General features: G+C 38.3%; 1 long non-coding RNA gene across 1 annotated transcript in view; it reads left to right on the top strand.

Moving 5' to 3' along the window:
* LOC134534967 (uncharacterized) overlaps positions 1-25,905 on the top strand; it is a 963,569-nt gene that overhangs the window by 911,518 nt on the left and 26,146 nt on the right. Inside the window, exon 6 of the long non-coding RNA XR_010075561.1 lies at positions 11,138-11,466. This is a non-coding gene — a long non-coding RNA (uncharacterized LOC134534967). The remainder of the gene's footprint in view (positions 1-11,137; positions 11,467-25,905) is intronic.

The following is a 25,905-nucleotide window of genomic DNA, read 5'->3' as shown; positions in this document are numbered from 1 at the left end:
TATTTATAAAAACAGTCCAGTGATTATATATTATTTCTATTTGCGTGCAAAATTAGTTTTTTATTACGCCAAGTTTAACGTGCGTACACAAGTACACGCACCAGCTTTTATTATATTTTAAATTTTTATGGTTTTTAGCTATCGCTTTTTTTTTACCAAATAAAGCTTAAGTTTTGATACATTTATATGCTTTAAGGGCGAAATTATTATTAAATCTTGGTGAACTAATTTTATATTTGTAAAACTATTGGGGTTAAAATTTTTCTCACTAGTAAAAGGAAGTGAAAAATGTAGCCTACTTACCTAAAATATTCCACCTTATAAATTCAGTATAAAAGGTTGAAATAAAAATTGTTTTCGGAGAGTGTGTATTTATATGCTCACCATAATAATAAAAGAAGTAAAATAATAGCATAGAAACAGAGAAAATATTCTGTAGTTTGAGTGTAGCAGATTGATAAAAATCATGCGAGCATAATGAGTGTTAAATGAGGCGTCGTTTAGCGACGCAAGTGGAAGAATGGACCAGAGCCTAAGGAATGTTGAACAAAGAACTATCGTTTGAATCTAGCGTAAACGACATAACACTGGACAAGACTTTAATTTGTTTAAAGAAAAACAAAAACACTACATGATGCAAGAGTGTTAGGTATTATTTTATTAACAATGTTACGTATTGTTATTCAAGAGTTTCATTTAAAAATATTGCCGAGAGAAAATAAAATGGCGAGCAGCTATACCAATCAGGAGTGAAAATGATAAAATAACTGTTGAAAAGTTGCAAGTAATCTAAAAACCATTTAAAAACCATTGTATCATGTACAAAAGAGTTATCTAAAACGTAAAGACGATAGCACGAAATCGCAATAACATGAAACCAAAGAGCTATAACGCCTTCGTACTTAGGGAGTCAATGACCACATTCATTTAAGCTTCCTTTGCATAAAGTTGTGTGAATGTACAAATTTTTTTTATTAAAATTTATAGACTGGTCAAATAGTTTGCACTCTTCAAGCAACTAAATAATTTTCCCGTTTTAATTTTAATTTTTTTGGAGAATTTTTATTTATTTTGGTTATTTTTACTAAACTGCTGACTTTTTTTTAACATGTGTCAAAGATTACCGACCAACCACACTTATCTTCTGATAGGCTGTTTCACAGCCAGTAATAATAAATTATTCCAAATGTAGTTTTTTTAGACGTTGAAAATTAAAAAAAAAAACATATTACCTAATATCACAAACAAAACAAGAAATTGATCTTTTTTACAAACTGAAACGCACTTAAATTATCAATAAGTAGATTACTTCCATTTTTTTTTTCAATTTTAAATATACACCCGTTGTTTTAAATACTAATCAATGAAACCTTTTTTTTTTCCTTTCATTCTTATATTTTGTAGTATTTTTTAAAAATATTTGCTAATAAAATCTATAATATATAAAAAAAATATATTACTTAACTTCGTGCGCATACTTTAATTTGACACACACAAAATTATTTCCAAACTTTTCAGAAAACTAAAACACTATGCAGAATTTACCATAATACTAAGGTTAATTTCCCATGCATTCAATGATTTCTTAACCGAATGTAGAAAATGTCATTAATTCACTGGAAATAACTATGTCATTAATAATTTATTTACTCCCAAGGATACGTTTTGTAGATCGCAATTTAGCGAGGCGCTCCTGAACACACATTTTTATATGTTCATCCTCTCTCTGTAACCAAGACACGGGACTAACTGTTCGTGCGCATACGCTGAGCGAGGGAAATACTTTCGACTATCAATTTCAGTGGACATGAAAGTAGAAAAATAACATTGTGCTTGCACAGTCAGGTTAAGAAACAATCCAGGCAACAACTGTGCAGGTTAATAAAATTGAGCAATTTAGGATGACCACAAATGGCCAGTACACTTTCAATAAAAATTAATCCAAAAATTGTGGATGATTTACCTGAAATTTCTTTCAACCAATAGAGAATACTTAAAAAGTTTTTTTTTTTTTTCCCTTCAGATGTTTCGGATTCGTTTGTAGCAGATTTCCTCCTCTATAAGCAGCTAGTGTTTATAATGGCGCCTATCGCACAGCAGAATGTTGGCGCATGCTTCAGCTAGCGAGAAGGGAGTCGGTAACTGTTGTGCAACGTGAATTTCGCAGACGTTTTAAGAGGCCACTCCAGTGTTTCAGGGGCACTACGCAACCCGCGTTAACCTCATAAGATTTAATGCTATTTTCATTTTGCTTATAACTTATTAACTAATATAGATTTCGAAATGATGCTTGCTTGATATGTAAGACAACGATGCTCTTATCAAAGCCCCTTTCTTCATAAACGTGTATATATTATGATTTTATACTAATCTTTACTAATATGCATAAGTGTATTGTCTAGGTTTGAACCATAATTTTTTGCACATTTTTGAAGAAAGGGGCTTTGATAAGAGCATCGTTGTCTTACATATCAAGCAAGCATCATTTAGAAATCTATATTAGTTAATAAGTTATAAGCAAAATGAAAATAGCATTGAATCTTATGAGGTTAACGCGGGTTGCGTAGTGCCCCTGAAACACTGGAGTGGCCTCTTAAACGCGATACCGCTTGATTTTGTACAATGTGGTTGGCGGTGATTGACTCAGTGTGGGACGAGTTTGAATACCACCACGATGTTTTCCGCGTAACTCGAGGAGCGCATATTGAGAAACGGTAACTAGTAAAAAAAAACTAAGAGATTCTCTATTGATTGAAAAACGTTTCAGGTGAATCCGTTGCGCCGTTAAGTTTTTATGATTTTATTTAAGTGTACTGATAATATTACTCATACTGTACTTTCATTTGCCTCAAGTAACGACTTTGCAAAGGGGCCTGAATCTAGGAAATTCCTTCCAAGATGCGCTGTCAGAACCGAAGGGGTGCCTGCACACAATACATTGAACTTTTTTTTTGGGGGGGGGGGGGGAGTTATAATACGTTCAAACGTATGTGATATTTTCCATGTTATGGGAGTTACGGCGATTTTTCTGTTTTTTCAAAAAAATCTTCCCCATTTATACCCTTTTGGTGGGATGTTGCCCATTAACGAACTCGACCGAAATTTTACTATATTTTAAGCATCAGGAAGTTATTTGTGAAAAATTTCAGCAGTAATTGTGTCCACAAAATTGTTTGTATATGTATTTATATATGATATTTTGAGGTGATTATGGATTTGGGGTCTACGGACCATTAAATGAAAAACTATTAAAACATTTTCCGAATTTAGCAAAATGGCAACGGCTACAATAGGTAGTATTTCTTTGAAATATACTTGAAAACGTCTATAACATAAAAGTACACTCGCCTGTGGGGTATAGGCTTCTACTTCTGTAGTCACCAGCGCGTGAAATTAATAAATTTTAGGAGACTTTCATGGATATATTTTTTTTCAATTTTGGGATTTCATTAACACCCCGTCCCTATGCGGCTAGGAATTTTATTACTGGCTTAGCAAGAATCAGTTTTTTTCCATGAGAGTACGTTCATTTCCACGTTTTTGAAGTGAAAACTTCTATGGGAAGGTTTGAATAGGGAGTAAATTCATGTATATCTGTTCCTATTAGTATAACTTATTGCGCTTTTAAATCTTAATTATACGATTACTGTGCAGTAATAAGTGAGTATAAAATATATTAATATTCTCATATAGATATATAGTTTGAATAACGAAGAAAACGGAGACTTTGTAGCAATATAACCTAAAAATTAAGAACATCATTATTTTTTAATCCCTAGAATTTCTATGCAATGCGTATTTTATAGTAATTAAGGAGTTATTTTACTAACGTGATAAAGCAAATTTGTTGTGTGATAATATTTTTTTTTTCGTAAAAATTGCGAAAAGGTTTTCTGTCGGCAGTCCTAATGACTGCTTTGAAATTTTTTTTTATCTTGGCAAATAAACTTTTGTTAGGCACTTACAGCTCTAAGACCACAGGCTTATTTAAAATAAAATCTCTCTAGTTTTTTATTTGTTTAGTTATAATTTCATGAATATTTTGTGAATAGTTCAGATCATGAGACATCTATCCATCCATCCATCCATCTAAAATATACTGCGATACGACGTTTAGTTTTCCAGACACATTTTTTTAAATACTGAAATCAACCAAAATTTTTAGTATTTCGGCCTACAACATTTTTATTACTTAAAATGTAGGTTTTTATTAATAAGTATCGAAATATAAAATAATTGTATCTTGAAAGAGATGTATCGCAATGTATTTCTCATGATCTGCACTATTCACAAAATATTAATGAAATTATAGCTAAAATGATAAACAACAAGGTTAATGTTATTTTTAATTAGCCTGTGGTATAAACATTTCTTAGGCACTATAATACAGAAAATTTATTTTTTCTAATGATGAAAATATGTGACTTTCACACCGCGCATGCGCTACACCAAGGAATGTGAAACATGCGAGTTTCTTGACGGGAGAGGAGAAAAGGGGGGGGGGGGGGGGTTAGGAGATGGGAGGGATATTTTCGGATGCAAGCGTTGGCTGACCTGATGGAGGAGGCGCGAAGACGCGGGTCCAGACACCCTCTGCCAGGGATACCATCATTAAGACGTGAGTCAGCACATGTTGCCCACAAAACGAGCCGACCCCGTCTTCACACTTGAATCCTTTTCCTTTTATTATTATTATTATTATTATTATTCGACCTGTCTATGCGTGCGCGAAGAGAGGGACCCTAGGCCCGTCACGTTGGCATTCCTGCGTCCTGGCTTCATGGCTGGCGAGGATCAGTAATGACACGAACAACGCGCTATCCTTCGTCCTGGCTGTTGAAACATCGGTGCTGAGATTCATAATCTAGCCGCCAAAAAATGTTTAGGATGAATTTAAATATTCACTATGTTTGATGAACCGTTTTTGATGTGTAACATCTTAGCTTTCGGTAGGCCTACACGGCATTTGGCAGGAGTAATTTTGTGTATGTGAAGGGAAGTCGCATGGAACGGAAATGTGTAACCACGGTGCTGCCATCTGCGGTGGATGGCGCGAACTAAAGCCCACAAATACAAATGGAAACTTTATAGAATTAACTAATTAATTAATTTAAATGAAATGTCATTTTAATAAATTTCCTTGTCGAAAATCATAGTTTTTTTTTGTTTATCGGATCTATTTCATTATATAATTTTAAAACTTCGCTCTGCAAATCGAATGACTCTGTAGTCGCCGTGCCTGCTCTGGCAACTAATTCTAGCGGCGGATGCGAAAACTACGTGTTGTTCACGTCAAGAAATGTAGTTGAAAACACAATCTGCGTATATTTATCACGCTAGGCATTATTTTAAAGAGTTCTACGTTATATTACGTGTCCAAGTTTCTTAATTATATGTGTAGGCTATATATTTGCAACAAGAGAGAACGTGAATTGCTCGTTGTCGAGGTTATATGTTACACATATTTGGTGAGTACTGAAAGACTAGCTCACAGGTTTTTCTTTCAACGTGTTACAGTGATCGAGTGTAAGGAATTACTTTACATCTCAAGGACGGTAAAAACTCAGGCAGACTTGTAATTTTTGTTCTTGGTTACTTACGCATTACTTTGCACGTGTTCACTGTCAGCTTATTTTCTGGGAAAAATGTTTTACTTTTTATCTCGCTATAGTTGACATGTTCTTAAGTTACATCATTCTTACTATTTATATCAAGGAAGTATATTCAAAATGTTCACAATCGGTGAGTGGAAGAATCTAAAAGAATATCAGTTTTTGTGTACTCTTTTCCAAATGATATGCTGTATGTTATTTCCACGTTGGACATTTATTGCCATGGCCTCTGGATAGACTTGTTTAGCTTCGCTGCTTGCATGCACTAATGAAAAACTTATCTCCTATGAATAAGATATTATATTTTATTAGTTTAATATATAGGTACTCGAGAGATTGTGATGCGCCTAAGGCACCCGTTGAAAAAAATATAAATACAATAAACACTTTATACAAGAAGATTTTATTAAAAAGCAAATACTTTAAATATATGGCAAATGAAAATTATTTCTAATATAAATATGAAATTATAAAACATTATTTGACAAAAAATATTATCTACGCGCATTTGTGTTATTTGCCGATAATTTTAGCAGCACGAAATTAAGTGATCACGAATGAATATAATACATACATTCAAAAGGAGCAAATCTGCCAAAAAAATCTTTAGTTTTCAAGCATATTATATATACATAAAACACATATATACATTTTAAAAATAAAATTAGAAACTTTAAAGATATAAGCATATTTAAAAATTCAAAAAATATATTAAAAAGGGCCTGAGTCAAAAGATTTCAAGTGACGCAAACATAAATTTCGAAAATGAGAAATTTTCTCAGTTTTTCGTTTAGAGGGAATATTTCTTAAGAATAATGTAGATACCTAATACTTGGTTCTCCTCTTAAGATAACGCTATTGTTTACTTCAATTGCGATATTTTTATCCAACAAGTATGAAAACTAAAGTAGGCTTACTTACACTGAGTATTCTTTTATTTTATGAATTAGAATTTTTGGTGAAAATTTTCTCACACTTGACTATAATGTACCTTACATTTGATTGTGGATTACACAGTCGGAGTTGTGATAATTGCTTTAAAAGAAAACTTTTTTGGTGGACATTTTTTTAGTGAAGATTTTACAAGATTTCAATATCCAATTATATGTTTCATCACATTTTTTGAAAGTGTTTCAGGCCTCGCTTCACATTTTTACTTCAAAGCACTACAGAAAACTACATCGCAAATAACATTTCATGTCACACTCCAAAACCTTTTTTTTTCCTCGTATATTTTACTAGGAAAATCCTTGGAAACTCCATTTCCAACGATATCACTTGTAAAACTGCAAGATAGAGCTTTGTAAGATTGCCAATGGTACATAGCTCTGCCTTGAAATTTTACAAGTGATATCGTTGGCAACTGGGTTTTCTAGTACTATCCTCGCAAAGGTACAAACATTTTTTTACAGCCCGGACAGTGTTTATACGCAGTGAAAACAAAACTTGTAGCCTACGCGTAAATTTAAAGTAATAAAATACACAAAAGTATTTGTGTATTTTATTACTTTAATTTTTCTGATCGATATTCAGAACATGATGTCCATTGATATACGATTTTTCAATGCACACACGTATGCTTATATAAAAAAAATTTAAAATGAGATGGATGCAAGTTTCAATATGTTTTCAAATACTGAAGTAATAACTTAGGCTATGTATCATCAACTATTGCACAATTGCGCAAGATAATTATTTTAATTGGTGTAATAGAAACATTGGTTGTTAACGGAAATATTTATCCGTTCTTCAAGTATATGAAAATAATTTTCAAACATTTTGTGTTCGTAGTTTTATCATAGAAACTTATCTAAGAAACTCGGGCCATGTGTGTATACTCGACCAGCATGGGCAAGTGAATCGGCACATGCAAAAAAAAAGCGTCAGTCCAAACAACCCAGTTTTGATAAAAATGAATAAATCTGTCCAAGCAACCCTTTTGGCGTACGCTAAGAATTTCCCTAGCGAATATTAGCTAACCCGCGCGTCTGACCCCAATCCCTTTTAGCATAGATAGTTGAAGCTATCCTGTAACGTGCGATTTTCATGCTTAACTCACGTTGCCAATTTTTTTTTGTGACTGAGGCCCTTTTAGCATGTGCCGATTCAAGTGTGCTGGCGAAACTCGTTGATAATAAAACTCGTGCCCCGTCGAGCGATTACACGGAGAGCGAGTCTGGCCAGCGACTAGCCGGTAGAAGACACTCCCGAGGTGATAGCGTTCCTCTTAAGGCCCCTGCCTACCCGGGCACACACACGGTGTGCAGAGCTTCAGGAAAAACAGCGCGATTTGAAATCTTCTCAAGATATCAGAGTAGGAGGTCTTCTTACGAAAAGCATTTAAAGAGTTCGCCGAGAGCCGAAAAGTACTTCTGATTTCGGATTAAGTTTTTAAACTGTATTTTCAGACTAGTTGAAATTGCTAAAAACAAGGGACTTGCACTACACCATCTTCATTTCGCCGCCGTATAATGTTACGGTCACCGCTCAAATTTCGCAGTTATCCTGTGACGACGAGAAGACTGCGCGTCAGTTCAGAGCCTTGCGCCTAGAGGCTACACCTCGCTAGAAGCATCAGCGAGCGTCGCGCTTATCTCGCCTGACCAGTGGCGTAGCCACACTGAGAGAAAGGTTTGTTTGCCTCAACAAAATATTTGTTTGTATATGGCGAAATAAATATATTTTGTTAATTCAAACAAATATTTTGTAGTAGGAAATATTCTGTTGACCCAACAAAAAAAAAAAGGATTTTGTCAACTCAAATATATATTTGGTTAGGTGTAACAAATCAATTTTGTTACTTACCGAGTTTGGTTAAACTAACAAAATATTTTGTTCTACCAAGTAAATATTTGTTTTGCCACACATAAACAAATACTTGTTTTATTCAAACAAACCTTTTTCTCTGTGCAGGATTTGTGTATGGGGGGTGTTAAGAAGCATGCCCCCCCTCCCCGTATTAAAGTGGTGGGTCCGGGGGTCCTCCCCCGGGAAAATTTGGATTTTAAGGTGTAAAATAGTGCTATTTTAGCAGTTTTCGGTACTTAAATTTAAATATTGTAATGGTAAAATTTTTATTAATTTTTAATATGAAATTTGCTTGAGTGATTAAGTAATTTAATTAAAGAACTGGTGCTAAGGGGGGGGGGGGTTGAACCCCTAAACATCCCCCCCCCCGGGCTACGCCCCTGCACCTGACATACACACACACACACACCAACACACACCAACACACACCAACACACACCAACACACACCAACACACACCAACACACACCAACACACACCAACACACACCAACACACACCAACACACACCAACACACACCAACACACACCAACACACACCAACACACACCAACACACACCAACACACACCAACACACACCAACACACACCAACACACACACACACACACGACGAGGCGGGTCACCCTTAAACACCGGTACGGAAGGTGACTGCACGAGGTGTGAATGTCGGCGCGAGTTTTGGAGGGAAGAGAGAAGAAAAAAATACAGGTATATTAAGTGTAAGGGGGAGGGAACGAGGGTGGCTTAAGGGGAGCCCCTGGGACTCGACCAAACTCGCCAACTCACGGTCGGGGCTACCTGTCGAGATTCATTACATCTCTCCCCCTTCGCTCTCCACCCCCTCCTCCCCTTTTGCCACCTGATTGGCGACTTAATTGGAATTTCGTTCCATCGTGATGCGAGGGACGAACGTGGATATGAACGCCTCAACCCCCCACCACCTACCCCCCTCCTCCACAAAAACCAAACCACGCCCCGGACTCACGTGACCGCTGCCATGACTTGCCGTTCGCCGCCGACGGACGTCGGGTGTAATTAATTAGGACGGTCCCGGCTTCGATTCCCTGGCCCGGTCACGAGGAGGGAATGCATCACCCGACTCTTCCCACCATCTTCCCCTCCACCTTTTTCCACGACCACCTTTTTTTTTTCTTCATTTTTTTCCTTACCTTCCACTAACGCCTGTGTCTTATATCTATCTTTTACGAGGGATGGGGGTGCGCACGAAAATGTTCATAAAGGTGGATCATCCGTTGCGTTGTAAATTCTTCAACTTGTTGACGAACAATGATCCGCAAAACCGTCAAAAACTTTTCCATTCTGATGCTGCCGACAGACTAAAAGGCTGGATCGTCTGTCGGATGTCAAAATTAAGTGGATAAATTTTCACTTGTTTGTTTGCTGAATAATAGCTTATGCATTAATTCTCACAATCGCTGTGGCTATTAGTAATATATTATGAAAGCTGCTATCTAGCGGTTGCGCCCGAAACTACTTAAAGAACTAGGTCGCAGTTTTGGGCAGTTAAGTGTTTCTCCCCCGCGGTCAGTTACAGAAGAAGGCTGACTGCGAATCTGCGCTTGAGGAGTCGTCATTGCCGGTCGTTCGTCGTCGGAAGTCATGTCATCGTAGAACACAATAACGCACAGTGACGTCAGCAACTCGGAAAAGTTCGCCACGCCAGTCAGTGAGCGTGTTAGCGAGAGAGCGACGCCCTACCAAGGGGGTAGCTGGTTCGAGTCTTGCGTTCGAGACTGGACCTCCCCCCCCCCCTACCCCAGGATCCAGGTCGGCGAGCGAAGGTTGACCATCGCTGATGTGTCCTGGTGATCCTGACGGTAACGTCTCCAACGCGAACGTCGGCTACTCGCTAAGCGAGTTGTCCATCGAACCAGTGCCACTCGCTGCCCGAGTTCAACCAGTACACTATAATTTTTATTTTGTAAACGGAACAAATATTTTTTATGTAAACTTAAAGAAATATATTTTTTTTAATTTACATGAAAACAACTTTATCAATACGAAAGTTTTCGCATTGATACTTGGTTCAGATTTTTAACCAGGCTTTTATTTTTGTCCCAGTATCTCCAACAGTTCGTTGTTTATAAACTGTTCCCTGTATCGTTTTCAGTGTTAACTGCACGCCTTACTAAGCATAATTAAAATAGTCCAATAATTGAATATTCTATTGATTTCCTCCGTCTTTTAAAAAAAAGTTATGGTTGAATGAAACATCAATTAAAATATATAATTATGCGCCGATTTTCGTAGGCGATACTCGGGTTTTACCTCGAAGGGGAATTGAAGGAATTTAATACCCTATGCGTAGAGACTGGAAAAATTAGTGAGTTCAATGACCTTCAGGATAGACTCCACGATCCTCTGCCTACTTGGGCAAACGGCGCCTGTTCATTGGGTGCTGAATTTTGAGGCGTCTCAAGTGGGTAATTAGTGATTGGATCCTTTTTTTTTTTTATTGATTGTCTCTAATTGGCCAAGAGTCGCTACATATTAACGGTGAACCAATAGCAGAAGCAGCACAACGGTATAATCAATTTAATTTTAGCATATCACGAAATGAACCCGCGAATTTTTTCCAGTCTCTACCTATGCGGAAACAACCGTAGCCGTGTGTTATGAGGAGTTGCAGCATCTTTGCCGTGGTGTTGGCTGGCGAGCTATCTCTCGGCAACTGGTTGTGGTCTCGTCTGTGCAGATATCCGGCGAGCTCCAAGGCTCGGCTGAGGGGAGAAGCCGTTCCTCTCGCGGGGTTGGGGAGGGGGGGGGGGGGTCCACGACAGTCCCGTGACGGCGACGGCGGGTCTCCCCCCGGGGGACCAGGGGACGAGTCCACTGCGAGTCCACTGCGAGTCCACTGCGAGTCCACTGCGAGTCCACTGCGAGTCCACTGCGAGTCCACTGCGAGTCCACTGCGAGTCCACTGCGAGTCCACTGCGAGTCCACTGCGAGTCCACTGCGAGTCCCTCGACGGCGGATGGGCGAGGCGCCAGCAGAAGAAGAAAATATGATCTGCGTCGTTAAAAGGTGAGTAGAAAGCCAGGGCGTACGTGTGTGCCCGCTCCAAATCATTAATTTACATGTACGTTTTAACACGGTTAAAAATCGCAGACTTTTTTTTTTGAGTGGCCGAACATCAAAATGAAAAAAAAAAAATTATGGCTGTCTGTAAAGTCGGTTTACGGACGATAGTTTAACGTGACGTCATGAAAAAACATTAATGAAATGATTGCATACTTTTATGAATAAAATTGAATCATTTTTATTTTAATAATAAAAGAATACCTAGGTACTTGAAATTATACTCGTAATCAGATTTTTAAAATGCAAGAATAATTAAACTTTATTGCCGAAATTATTGTTGTAATAAGCAATGAAAACCACATTAACTTTTCACTTCACTTAATAAACAGTCGAGTGGAAGAGAGGTACATGCGGCGCAAGCGTACAATGAGCGTAAAGGGACACAGCGTAACGGAACAATGAGCGTAACGGGACACTTTTTCGTGTGTGCAGCCGGCGTTCATCGATTTATTAGACGTTGTCACGTCAAAAATTTTTAAATGCATAACCGGCAAAGTAGCTACTGCACGGCAGGGTTTTAATTTCCCTCAGGAAATTTTATTAAGATTTTTGTCAGCCTTTTAAAATCATAAATATTCTGAGGATTTTAAAATTCTTGACAAAATTAATTATTTTTATTTTCTGAAAGTAACTAAACCATGTCACATAGTAGCCAGTGAAAAGTATTATACGTAAACTTAAGAAGTTAAAGTTTTATATTTAATTTCATTCTCATTATCCATACTGCACAAAAACGTTAAAAATGCAACTTTGACAGCTATTTATGCACTTAGTACAAGATACATATCTAATTTTTTTTAGCAATAAAAGAAAGCTTAATGTATAGCAATTTATCGTCATTTATGATCATGTCATTAAATAGCACGAATTGTTAATCGCATATAATTGTTTTGTTTTTTTGCAATTTTTGCAAAGAATATCAATCGTTTCATGAAAGTGTAAATATGCTATAATACAGTTTTAACCTCTACTAAAACTAGCCACTCCTCTTACGAAGAAACATCTTTCGTCGTAGTATTTGTTGGCCGATGTATTTCATGTAATTACCTGACAAACTTTTTCAACACACTTAGGAAAACTTATTTACCTTGGCTATGTTGAATACATTAATGCAAAGGTGTAGGGGCAAGCAAATTTTCACTTAAAAAAAAACGCTGTTTATTTAGACTGCGAAATATAATTATGCTCACACCAGCTGTTTCTTTCTTGTGATTGGTGGCCGTTCGCATGATGAGAGAAGCCATATTTCACCTGACCATTCAGGAAGCGTTTGCTTCCGCACTGAGTTACTGTGTTTTTGACTCAGCTAGTCTGGAAGTGTGATACAAATAATGTGAATATTTAGTTTCTTTGTGGATAAGCGCGAAAAGAAAAAAGGGGGGGGGGGGGGGGGGAATGCTGCTTGGTTAGTAAACACAAAAAAACTACTTGAGGTAAGCGGAGAAAAAAAAACAATTTAACACACGACGTGTTGTGGGCGATTTCAGGGCTGTGGCGGAAGAGATAAAATAGGTTGGAAGGTATTTATCCCTACGTAGGACAATTCGCTTCATCCCTGCCTCCCTTCCTTCAAGCGGGAGGTTAATACCGCCAAGTGTGGCTTCCACAAGTGATTGATAACACTCTTGGGTAGAGAGAGTGAGAGAATGGTGAGGGTGGGAGGAAGAGAGAGAGAAAGAGAACATCAAAGCTGCGGCTGTGATCGCGTACAGGAGCGCTTATCGCATTACGTTCCGAACCGTCGACATGATTGGAACTGCGCACTGCCTCTTGCGACCCCCGGGGAGTGTAGAACGTAGGGTAAGGGGGGGGGGGGATGTATATAAAAAAAGAAGATAAATAACACAACAATAAAAAAAAATTTGCAGTGCGCGTACGGAGAGGACTGTCTGTATTAATGTGTCGTTGACGAGATGAGAGACTCCGCGATCGTATCCCGCCAGTGGGGAGGAAATGCGTAGGGGTGGAATCCTGTGGGAAGGGGTGGAGGGGAGGACGGGGTGGGTTGCCACGGCAACGGCGGCGATGCGCCGCTTCCCCATTGGCCGGCGCCGGCAACACCGCGCACGGCGTGCGGCGCGCGCGGGAAACCAGACCTCCCCTCTCTCCCCTCCACGCTTCTGTACACCCCCCTCCCCCCCCCCCCCTGCACATCACCCGCCTGGGCAATCCACCCCGGGCACAATGGCGAGGTAAGCGGATTTGGCCCCGTGCGATTCATCTGTTGCCTCTCTGCCGCGGATGTGCTAGTTGGAGGGGGGGGGGGGCGGTGTCCATCCTTGATGAGTACCGTAGGCTCATGTCGGGCGGACTGGCGTAAGCGGAGTGGTGGGGGGTGCAATCCGATCTCCCGCGGATTGATTGCGCTGATGCCACCTGACGGCGAGAGAGAAGCAGCTAGCGTTCCGGACTCGAACCCAGCACACCTTATCGAAAGCACGGTAAGGAAGAATCGGTAATGCAGCACAACACACAAGTATTTTTCTAGGGGGGGTTGGGGGAGACTGAAAAACAGCGACTACATGGTCAATCGTGATAAAACCAAAATAACACCGAAACGTATGTAAATACACAATTTAAAATTGAAATTGAATTTAGTACGCCTCAAAGCACTGCACCGATAAGCAATTAAAATTATGAAGCTAATAGGCATTTTCAATCAAAGCTTAAAATGACAACGTAATTATTTAAATATTAAATTCATTCAGAGTAATTTATTTAGCATTAAGTTTGTAACAAATTGTATGCCAAAAATATTGGAAAATTGATTTATTTTTAATCTTGCAGCTGTTTATTACTCTTTCTATTCAGTATTACCTTAGTATATTTTTCAAACACAGAAATACTTAACATATATATTTTATTTGTTCTGAATAGTTAGGCATGCTTAGTACAAATCAATATGTTGTAAAAGTACGTTATGTATCAGCCAAAATTACAGTGTTTTTGGAGAAATTAGTAACATTTGTGTTATATTTATTCAGTAATATGCTATATTTTTAAAAGAGTTCTTGCAGAATAAACTAACACCTAAATCTCCGGTTTTAAAAAAACGAAATAACCTGAAAATACAACCATAATATCATGTCTCTCGATCTGAACCTCAGACTTTATATATATATATATAATCAGTATCAAATTAAAGCAGTATATTAAATTATGTTTTTCAGTAACAAAGTAAAATGTTTAATAGCTACTAAACAATAAAAAATATTTCAAGACCTAAACACCAGGTAAATACAAGATGGTGTTTTTCACTTTACAAGAATCATCGAAGGTTTTAGAAAATATTTAACTTGTCAGAATAGAAAAAAAATCTTGAAAATGCAATTTTTGTTTAGTCAACGTGTAAATCGTATGATCTTAAAGCCTTAAATATTTCGGTATTATTATCATGGCGGTTTTCGTGGCATGTTCATACACTACCTTACGTGACTCCTGATTCCCTATTTGTGACCACCTCTTTGGTTCTTCGAGAGCAAAATACCTTGAACAACCTACTTTACCGGACAGAATACTTAAACGCCCTGTTCCACAATCATGGAGCGACCCCAGCGTGGTATTGCATACCGCTGTGTTTCTTAGCAACTCGGGTTGCCTATAGCTTCATAATAAACAGCTTCCATTCTGAAGTCTTAAGTGAACGAGCATTATCCAAGTATGGATTATCATTAGAGCAAGACCTTTTAACTACTTCTGAGATTGCAATAAATATTAAACTTTAACTTTGCAAGTAACGTTTGTTAGCAATACAATTTTTACTTTACATAAATTTTATTTTTAATTAAATAATAACCTTAAACTTAACGGAAATTTAAACTATAAGTTCAGAAATTAGAAATGAAAACAGTATTTTAATAGAAATTTAATGTATTTTTAGAATTTATTTTAATAAAGGTAGTGGAGATTAAAAAAATGATTCCGACACTTTATGAATACGTTTTATCTGCGCAGTATAATATTTTAACAATTTTTTTTTGGAAAACGCAGCGTAATTACAATTTTATTTTAACGCAAGCGTGTTATTATAAATATTATAATTTGGGTTTTGCTCCTTATTTTTTTAAGCTGCACTTAAAAAAAATACAGATATGTTACTTTTCAGCAGGTTGAAATCTTTTACTTGAATACAGCGTATTATCAAATTAAATCTGTAATATATAGTTTATTACATGCACTAATTATAACAGACATTGTTTCAATTAAATTTAAAGTCTGTTCTTGCTGTACCACGTTCAACCACTCATTAAAATAAAGGATTATGAAAAATATTTTTATTTATCTATTACAAACCATTACAAACACACATAATTTTTTTTATAAATTATGTCAAACAGTATGTAATTCAAGGAAGTGTACCACAAAATTATTTTTTTTTCGCTTGTGATATTGATATAGTTGTACAAATTAAAAAATATATGTAATTTTAAATAAAAAAAATATTTCTGTTCCATTTACAAAATAAAAATTACAATGTGCTGGTTGGACTCGGGCAGCAAGGGGCACTCGCTCTGTGGACAACTCGCTTAGCGAGTAGCCGACGCTTGCGGGCCATGTTCGGAAGAAAATATTGTTCTTTCATCTATGGATTATTAATTATAATTACTTGTGTAAATCGGTATTGTTAAAAAGTGTTATGTAGGTATTGTTTCAGCTGTGTAACTAAATGTTTCTGCAGGTATAATGCCTTTCACGCTTTGGTTTCACATGGTTATTATTTGTCACAAATTATTATTATTTCATTAACTAATCACACACGAGTGTGTAAATATGTTAAGTTCAACTATGAGGCGTGAATATTTCTCTATCGTATTGTGGCTGTAGGTGACTGTGGCTCAACAAAGTAGCATTGAGCTAGGTCCTATTCATGCACCATGTTGTCACTTTCACATGCCAGGTACCTACCTCATTACCGGCTTGCTTAAAACTTTAAGAATTATTTAAAATCAAAGTATGGTTTAAATGTACGAGAAAAAAATAGTACATTTGTTTTTATTGAAAGGATCTACAATTACTTACTATCCTCCATTACTATCTATTGTTCTATTAAAAATATTAGTAATTAATCTCTATCAATAACTAATAAGCAAGAAGTTGAACTTCTGTCGTGAGTGGACCCACGCACACGTTTTTTGTAAATGGAACATAAATATCAATCTAAAATTACAGATATTTTTTTTTAATTTGTACATTTACATGGAAAAAACTGTATCACTACAAAATAGTGTTCGCAGTAATACTGGATTCAGATTTTATCCGGGAATTTGTGCTTTGTATTATCCCAGTACCTCCAATAGTTGGAAGTTATTTGTAAACCGTTCCCTTGAATAGCTTTCCAGTATTAACTGCGCACATAATGAGAAAGATACATCAGAATAAAGTCAAATTGTATAACATTAGATTTTCTTTTCCAAGGTGTAAGAAAAATTAAACTTGAATAAGAAATACTCAGTATTATCTCGAAAAACGTATTTCATATGTAAAAAATTACCATCGCCATGTGTGTTGTACGAAGCTACAATATCTTTCCTTGTAGTGTTTCAAACTATTTCTTGGCAACTGGTCTCTAAAGGAGTCTTTTTTTTTTTTTTGTAAAATTAAAGAATATTTTATTTTCTGTGTAGACTTCTCGAAACGTATGTGGTGGCGGAACGCGCGAACCGCATGTGGAAACAAACATAACCCAGTCGTTGACGCGGGAAAGAGCTGGTGCTACCGACCGAAAAGACAGCCGAGAGAGTCAGACGAACAGAGCCGAAATTTTGGCGCGTGGACTGTACAGAAGGACCCAGCAGTTTTGAGGAGGGTGACCAGGAGGTAGGTGGTTTAAGGGAATTGAAACATCGCCCAATATTGAACAAAGAGTGAAGTATAGACTATAGATGTGAGCGGAAAGTTTTTTTTTTTGAAAAAATGTAACTTTTCCCACCCTATTACCAACATATAATTACATCGTTTCAGTTAAGTTGACATACATTGTAAAATAATTTATTTTCTGCAGATTTTTTTTTTTTTTTTTTTATAGTTTCTGTCAGTGGCATTTGTTCTACCCAAAGCTCAGATTTTAATTGAGCCATTAGTAGGTTAGTAAAATAAAGACAAAATGTATGTTTCATTTGGTTTTGTTTGTATTTTTAAAAAAAAGGTGATAAAATTGATTTCTTTCTGTGAAAGTATAAGAACTCGTTGGGAATTTTTTTTTTTTTTTCCGGTTTTGCTGAAACATTTCCCCCAAAAAACCACTGGTTCGGCCTGCTGCCCGCCACGCACTGAGGTCGCCGTCGAAGTGGCGACGCGAGGCAGGGACTGCGCTACGCCTCTCCCACTTTGTGCTCCGAGGAGCGGAAAGCTCTTAAAACCAGGGACCTCCTTCCCTTCCCTTACCCCCTCCACCACCCACTCCCCAGTCCCTACAACTACGCAGTCTTTGGATGCTCGAAATTTCAAAGTTCGAAATTCTCGCCCGCGCGACTTCTCTGGAGTTGCGCGTGTGTGCGTGCTCAGTTCTCGGGAGATGTTTTTGAGGGTCTGCGGAGGGGATGGTAGTGGGGGGGAAAAGGGGGTGTGTCCGCGGCATTGAAAGGCTGTGCCATCTAGCGGCGGGTCGGGAGGCACTACACGTCCGCCCCATCCCCCCCCCCCCTTCACCTTAATTAATGAGTTTATCGCGAGTGTGAGGAGGGACCCTTGGGTTTTTGGGAATTGCAGAAGGGGGAGAGAGGAAGAGAGAGTATGAGAAGGGGAGAGAAGGGGTCGCGCTCGCAAAGCGGCACAGACTTCCAGAGACTATATACCATTTTAATTTTCGCCTTGAAGAAACTTTCTAATTAGAACTTTTCTGATTAATCACAGTAATTAATTAGTGCCTCGCGTAATGGGGGGTGGGGGGAGAAATAAAGTTCAGAGCTTTCTAGATATGCGAGGCTACGTGCGGACTGGGTTTAAGGAGGGTGGAATTAGGAAGGGGTGGCGTTTTGGGGTTGAAATTTTAGTGCGGGCCGGGGGCAGGGCGTTGCAAGTTGTCACCAGGCTGGGGGGGGGGGGGTGAGAGAAAAGCAAAGTAGAGAGGGGTGTCGACTACAGGAGTGAAAAGGCGACCAGCATTCACGCAGAACTCTCTCTTTTTAACCCACTCCCTTTTTTTAACTCTTGGGCCATTTTTGCCTCCCAACTCCCTCTTCGCAACCCCTTTCGTCGCCGCTCGCAAATCTTCGCGTTCTTCGGTATTGGCAACTAGTTAACTCTTGGCGTGCGATGCGAATTACGTTCGCGTGAAAGTCTCTGCCCACTGGAAATTCAAGTTTTTCAAAGCGAGTAAGGGGCGAAGCAAAAAGATAAAGTAAGAAACTCGTTTTCAAATATTTTCAAAAATGCTTTCTATGACGAAGCCACCCACAGCTTTATTTAAAATAAACTTGGATTTAATTATAAGTCGGGAACATTCCGGTCTTCATGACGAGGGTAATTTTTTTTGGGGGGGGGGGGGGGGATAATCAAGCGATTTTCGAATTAAAACTTGTTGAAAGTTTCTTGTCGTGTTAAAACGGATTATTCTCGAGAATTTTTTTAATAAAGTGTGATTGTGAAGCAGATTTCAACCAAAGGATTGATCTGCTTATGCGATCCTATTCCGAATCAAAATATAAAGAAATTTCAAAGCATATTGGAAACGCTATCAATAAATATACTTTAAAAATAAGCAACAAAACCTTTTTTATATGTGACCACGGTACTCAAATGCATAAATTAACGTACATTAGCACCCACGAAAACGATTACCATCAATACATTTGTAGTAAATCGTACTAATTCATTGTGTGTATGTATGTATGTATGTATATATATAATATATATATATATATATATATATATATATATATATATCTTTGCGTGTTAATCATTATACGAGTGATGTCCGTAAAATAAGTACCGTCTAGTCATTAAAACAATTAGTGAGAAGTTTTTATTGACAGTTTTAGCTTAATACATATCTACTTCTCATTTTCACATAGTAATTTTTCGTAACGCTGCACCAGTTTATTTAACCCCTCTGCATAGAAGTTCGCCACCTTGGAATGGAATGGACGCCTCCGCCATAGGCATCAATGACTTCGAATACGCAATGCGTGTAGCCTAGGTACAGGCGCGTAGTGAACGTCTCTGGAAAACGTTCAAGCGATCTCTGTAATAGTCTAAAAATTATGGCTACAGTTTTTTGAAACGAAAATGGCGTCATTTTGGATGATTTAATGAAACATGGGTCAAAAATTACTGCAAAAATTACAAAAATATGATTATAAACTGGTACTTATATAATAGCCAAGTGTGTGTTTGTGTACACGTTTTTCTCCACAACTATCAAATTCCCCCCCCCCCCCACAGAAGGTTTGGGTGGTAGATAGCCCTTGGTCTGCCATTGGCAATAACAGTCTTTGTCAGCAGTATCTGTGCTGGTCAAAATCTCTTCTTAGCACATTGGTTTCTCTTTAAGAGACCCGAATATGTTTTAGGATGTTTTAGAATGTTTTAGAATGTACTAACTGAGTAGCTAAGTGTACCGGTACGAACATGATAGAATATCCTATAAATGTCAGAATTCCCCAGAATTTTGTTGGTAATTTTGGAATGATTCGGAATGTTTTCTGAAGTTCCACTAATTATTAGTCATGTTTCGAAATTCGCACGAAATTCCAAATGTTGTAGAATGTTATGTAATGAAAAATTTTTGATGCTCAATTCCAGAAATGTAAACGTCAGAACTATGGTTAAGGAAAAATTTCTGTATATTTTAAGTTTTCTGCGTATTACATGCATATAGGCCAAAATATGGGCAGTATAAAACATACGAGCACCGTATCAAGACATGACTTTTTGTTGCTTGAAACCCACGCCAAAACTCTCTCCCCCCCTTGCGAATTTTTACGGGTCCTCTTTGCGTATCCCAGATTTGCGCCTTTGCTCGAAGGTATACTAGGCAAAATTTGACGCGCGTTTATCTGTGATTTTGCAACAAACAAGAGCGGATCAAAAATAACAACTTCCAATAAAGAATACAAGCAAGTGTTGTAACGACAAAAAATAACTGCAATGAAAATAAAAAAATAAAAAATTGTTTACTTAATAGTAACTAGAACACGACAAACTTAGAGCCTACAAAATTAAGTATCTTTTGATTCTGACGCGTTTTTTATACATATTTTATCGCATCGTTAATTGATTAATTTTATATAAGTAGTATGTGTTTTAGTCCTATTAAGCGTACGATAATTTTTTTTACTGAGCAACGCCGGGTATTACATCTAGTAAACAAAAAAAAAATAAAAATAGCGAACAGATTTGGGGGGAAAATAGCTTAATAACTAGAAATTAATTTAATAAAACCCATACTTACCAAACCTGCAAAAGTCAAGATATAAAAAAATTAAATATTATAGAAATTGGATAAGCATGGGAATATATCATGACTCTAGTAGGCCTTTATAAATTGTCTCAATTTGTTTATTATGAAAATCTAATGGTTTACTACGGTTTGGGTGAATTTTTGCACATTTTTACTTTCGAAATAAGTGGAAAAGTTCTGACTGCATCATATTTCAAAAATTCTATCCCCAATTTCCCCCCTCCCCTCCAAAAAAAAAAAACACAACCCACTAAATATAGCTCGGGCCACGCCGGGCAGCTAGTAGTTAATAAGGAGTAAAAAAGCAGGGTAAGATAACGCACGCACAAGAAAGGTGAATGATCTCATTATTCGTTAGGAAAGTTCGTCTTGAGCGCTCACACGTCGAGGGCCGTGGGTTCGATGCGACACGCGATGGCCAAATCGGAGCCCACCATGACCTTGGCGGTACCATCTGCCTTGGTAGACCCGCCTACACGGGCAAAATTGCGGCATTCAGAGCTTAAGGGAAGAAAAAAACCCACACGATTTTAAATCTGCTGAAGCTTGTTAAGAGTGGTGTATGTTTTACTAAAGGAAAAAAAAAAAATTGGTTGTCTGTAAAGTCGGTTTACAGACGATAGTTTGACGTGACAACGTCATAACAAAACATTAATGAAATGATTGCATACTTTTATGAATAAAATTGAATCATTTTTATTGAATTATCACTATTTTGTATGGATACAAAGGAGGAGTGAAATGAAATCTACAATTTAATTGATAAATTTACTTTTATTTGCACTCATTAATTCAAATATGTTTATTATTTTAACGAAGAGATTATTTTAATTATAACTTTTATACATGTTTGCTATTTAACTTCTTCCATTCTGTGTTATGCTGTTAAATGATAGCACTATGATAGGAAAAGTAGGAAACTAATGGGAGTGTTTCAAGTTTATGTGCCTCGAAAAAGTCAAATCTATGGTTGTTCCAATCGAGTGGAAGAGAGATAGATGCGGCGCAAGCTTACAGTGAGCGTAACGGGACACAGTGTAACGGGACAATGTGGGTTACGGGACACTTTTTCGTTTTGCAGCCGGCGTTAATCGATTTATTAGACGTTGTCACGTCAGAAAGAAACAAAGCGCTCAAGGGCGGACGAGTAGTTTAGTTTCAGAATAAATATTGGGGTATTCTTGAAAGCACTCGACGACCGTCCATTACACCCTTCATCTTCATTTCTCCGTCCGAATTTTCATGGTAGTCCTGTGCGCGACGAGAAGCATTCACTCAACACGAGTATATCCCTGTCTAGGCCCCTGTGCCATGACAGTGCGGCTCTCCTTATCGAATCAACAAAACTTGGCTGGTCTCGGGAAGTTCTGTCACCTGCTGTTACGTGACCTGTGTTCAGTTTCTCTTGGAAGAGAGTCGATCAGACGTGACTGCGTGGGGCAGGAAGTCTTATTTTCACATACGAGAGCCACACCCGAAATTCATGCTCGCTTTTTTTTCCCCGTTCCATCTCATTGTATAAACCGGTGTGGCATTAAATTTTGCTGTCGATTAGGATAGGTTAGCTACATTATAAATACCTTATAAAACATTTTGGATGGTTGGTTATATTAGGTAAGTATATAGCTACCTTAAAATACTGTAAAAATCATTTTATGGTTGCTTAGCGAATAACTTTTTTTAATATGTAGCTATCCAGGGCTAGGAAACCGTTTGCATGATTTCACAGTATCTATAACGTAGCTATCCTGACCAAATGAACAGTCCACAATTTTTTTTAAGTATTTATAATGTAGCTTAAAAAAAAAAAATAAACACCGAAGATGCACGATCGGGCGTTTGGCTCTCTCGTCTGTGAAAATAAGGCTTCCCGGTCTCCAGCGGGCGAGAGTGGAAACAGGGGCGTCTCTGCTTGCGGGGGTAAAAGGGGGAGGGGGTGTGTGGTTTGGCGGGGGGAGGGAGGGGGAGGCCTGTGTCCGGAGGCGTCCGGGCGGAAACTCCGGGCCGCTGGGGGCGGCGCCGATAGCCGGATCATCGCGGGATTACCGCCGCGGCGAGGAGAAAGTGGGGGGTGGGGGTGGTGTGGTGGTTCGGAAAGGGTGGCGGACGGGGGGTTTTGGCCGGTCGTCAGCTGATAGCGAGGTGGGCGCACCGCCGCGCTGACCCCCACACACCTCCTGTCGCCCCAGAACACGAGGAGACCCCCCCCCCCCTGACGCGCACGTTCGCGAAATTCGTTCCGCAACTCGCAAGGGCGCGCGTCTGTGTCTGTGTCTGTGTCTGCGTCTGCGTCTGCGTCGTTAATGGGGCCCCTTCGCAATTATCGTCTTTGACGCGCAGTCGTATCTGGTGGGGAAGCCTAAGATGTGCATAAAGTTCTGTCCCTGCCCGAACACGCCCGAATATTCACCTTCGGCCAACCTCGGGTTTATTTATATATATTTATATTTCTCTGTTTGTTTTAATGTAGCTATACTAACCTAACTAACCGTCCATAGTGTTTTAATGTAGCTAACCTGACCGACCACTTTTAATATTTGAATTCATTTTTCCTATGCGCAAAAATAAAACAAATCCCGAGGTTTGCCGAAGGTGAATATTCGGGCGTGTTCGGGCAGGGACAGAACTTGATGTACATCTTATGTCTCCCGTAGCTGGTGGGCCTGACACGTTTCAAGATGAATGTCCCGTTCACTCTCCCTGCGGTCCTTTCAAGAACACACGCTCTGGAAACCCCCGAAAGTTAACATTTGGAAGAAGAAGAAGAAGAAGAAGAAGTAGAAGAAAAAATAATCCGAAAGCATGAACCACCATTCTGACCTCAACACGAATGTTTTCCGTAAAAACAAGACATCCCTCGGATATAGCTTGGTCGAGTTTCAAATCGCGCGCTTTCTTCTTGTAGTTCTGCGCACCGCGTGTGCTCTGAACGTTATGGATCGTGCTATCGTGCACAGGGGCGTAATTTTTGAGCGCAAAAGCAAAGATGCTTCTGGTTTTTTGGTTAGTGCGTATTATGGACATTATAAACTCCCTCCTTTCTCCTCGCACCAGAACGTACTTGGTCACCACTTTGAAGCCGAATATATCATTTAAAATATTAATGTATATTATTTTTATTTCAGACGTTGTCTTGTTTTGTAGCAAATAATTTGTGCCGGCATCAATCATTGTTGCAAACGTGGTTATTAACGTAATATTTCTTAATTGAAACACTAAAAGAAAAGAAACTTCCATAAATTAATGTGAGTATTTTAGTCCTTGCCAGTGATGTGTATCTAACCTCGGTAATGAGCAAATTCGTGTGTTCTCATGTTGCAAATAAACTTATTATACGAAACTCTCGACACAAACTTTTACGTAAAATTCTTTAAAATAATGCCGAATGTGATAAATATACGCAAATTGTGTTTTTTTTTTTTTACTGCATTTCTGAAAGCGAATCACATGTAAGTTAGATTCCGCACCCGCCGCTAGAATTCGCTGCCGGAGCAGCTACGTTGTTCATCGAATCAAACGTTTTGCAGAGTGAACTTTTAAACTACATAATTAAACAGCTCCGATAAAAGTTAAAAAATACTTGAAAAATTACCAAACACGGGCTATGGACCGAATTTCGATAAATTTCATTAAAATACTGCCCATCTTGTTAAAATTCATCAGTTAACACTATGAAGTTTCCCTTTGGCTTTGTGAACTTTGATTCGCGCAATCCGACACAGACGGCAGCGCCGTGGTTACACATTTCCGTTCCATGCGACTTCCGTTCCGTTCACGAAATTACTCCTACAAAATGTCGTATACCGATGACTAAGATTTTGCACATTAAAAAAAAAAAGCTCCAATTGAAGATGGTTCATTGACATAGCTCGCCATGAAGGTTTTCTCGTGTGAGCCGAATTCCAACCAAGCAGAATGACGGAACATTTGGAGGCACGATGAGGCTGGATAAAAATGGCGGCGAAGCCGGATTATATTTCACCCGCTTGAATCAATTTCCCCGTTTCAGGAAAGAGCAGTAAATTATCTGGTGGTTACTTAAAAAAAAATGCGTGCTTGATTTACGTCCAGGGCCACAGGTCGTCAATGACTCATGCAGAGAACAGAACAGGTTCCGGGGAGGGGGAGGGGGTGGGGGGTGGTCGGAAATGGGAGAGGAGGGAGTTTGAATCATGCATACCGTAGTTGACCCGAACGCCACCCATTCGACGTTTGCTGTGTGTATGATCTGATTGGGTAGACGTACGTTGATGACTTAAGCCAGGAAAGACGCCTAAATCACGACAATTTTTTGACGTGATAACGTCTTATAAATCTATGAACGCCGGCTGCACGCACGAAAAAGCATGACTCATTGCCACGTTCCGCCTGATCCGAGCGTGCAAGAACCGGCCAACCACCGTGCGAGAAAATCTTCTTTAATATCGAACAGGTTAATGCAGGCTTTTTAAAAGCAGCAATTTAAAAATTTTGAATTATTTGTCCAATTTCGTCATTTCAAATTAACAATTAATTGACATTGATTTGATTTCAGTTCATTTCTATAACTAATTGTTCGTGATTATATTTAAACAAATTATTTAAATTAAATTTGCAAAAACTGTAAATATTTGAAAATAAAAAAGTATGCAATTTTTCATCAATGTTTTCTTATGACGTTATCACGTAAAATTATCGTCCGTAAACCGACTTTACAGACAACCCCCTTTTTGATGAATATAAGTCTTGGGTCTCGGTGTACGGCATTTGATACGAGTAATTTCGCGAATCGAACGAAAAGTAACATGGAACGGAAATGTGTAACAACGGCGCTGCCATCTGTGGTTGATGGAGCGAGCCAAAATGCACAAAGCCAAATGGAAACTTTGTATTATTAACTGTTCAACGAATTTAACAAGATGGACCGTATTTGAATCAAATTAACTGTTGAAATTCATGCCCAAACCGCGGAGATTTAGTTTTTTTTTATCAAGTCTTTTTAT

Source organism: Bacillus rossius, chromosome 8 (assembly GCF_032445375.1).
Source record: "Bacillus rossius redtenbacheri isolate Brsri chromosome 8, Brsri_v3, whole genome shotgun sequence".
Taxonomy (NCBI): Eukaryota; Metazoa; Arthropoda; class Insecta; order Phasmatodea; family Bacillidae; genus Bacillus; species Bacillus rossius.
This window is presented reverse-complemented; position numbering and strand designations above follow the sequence as displayed.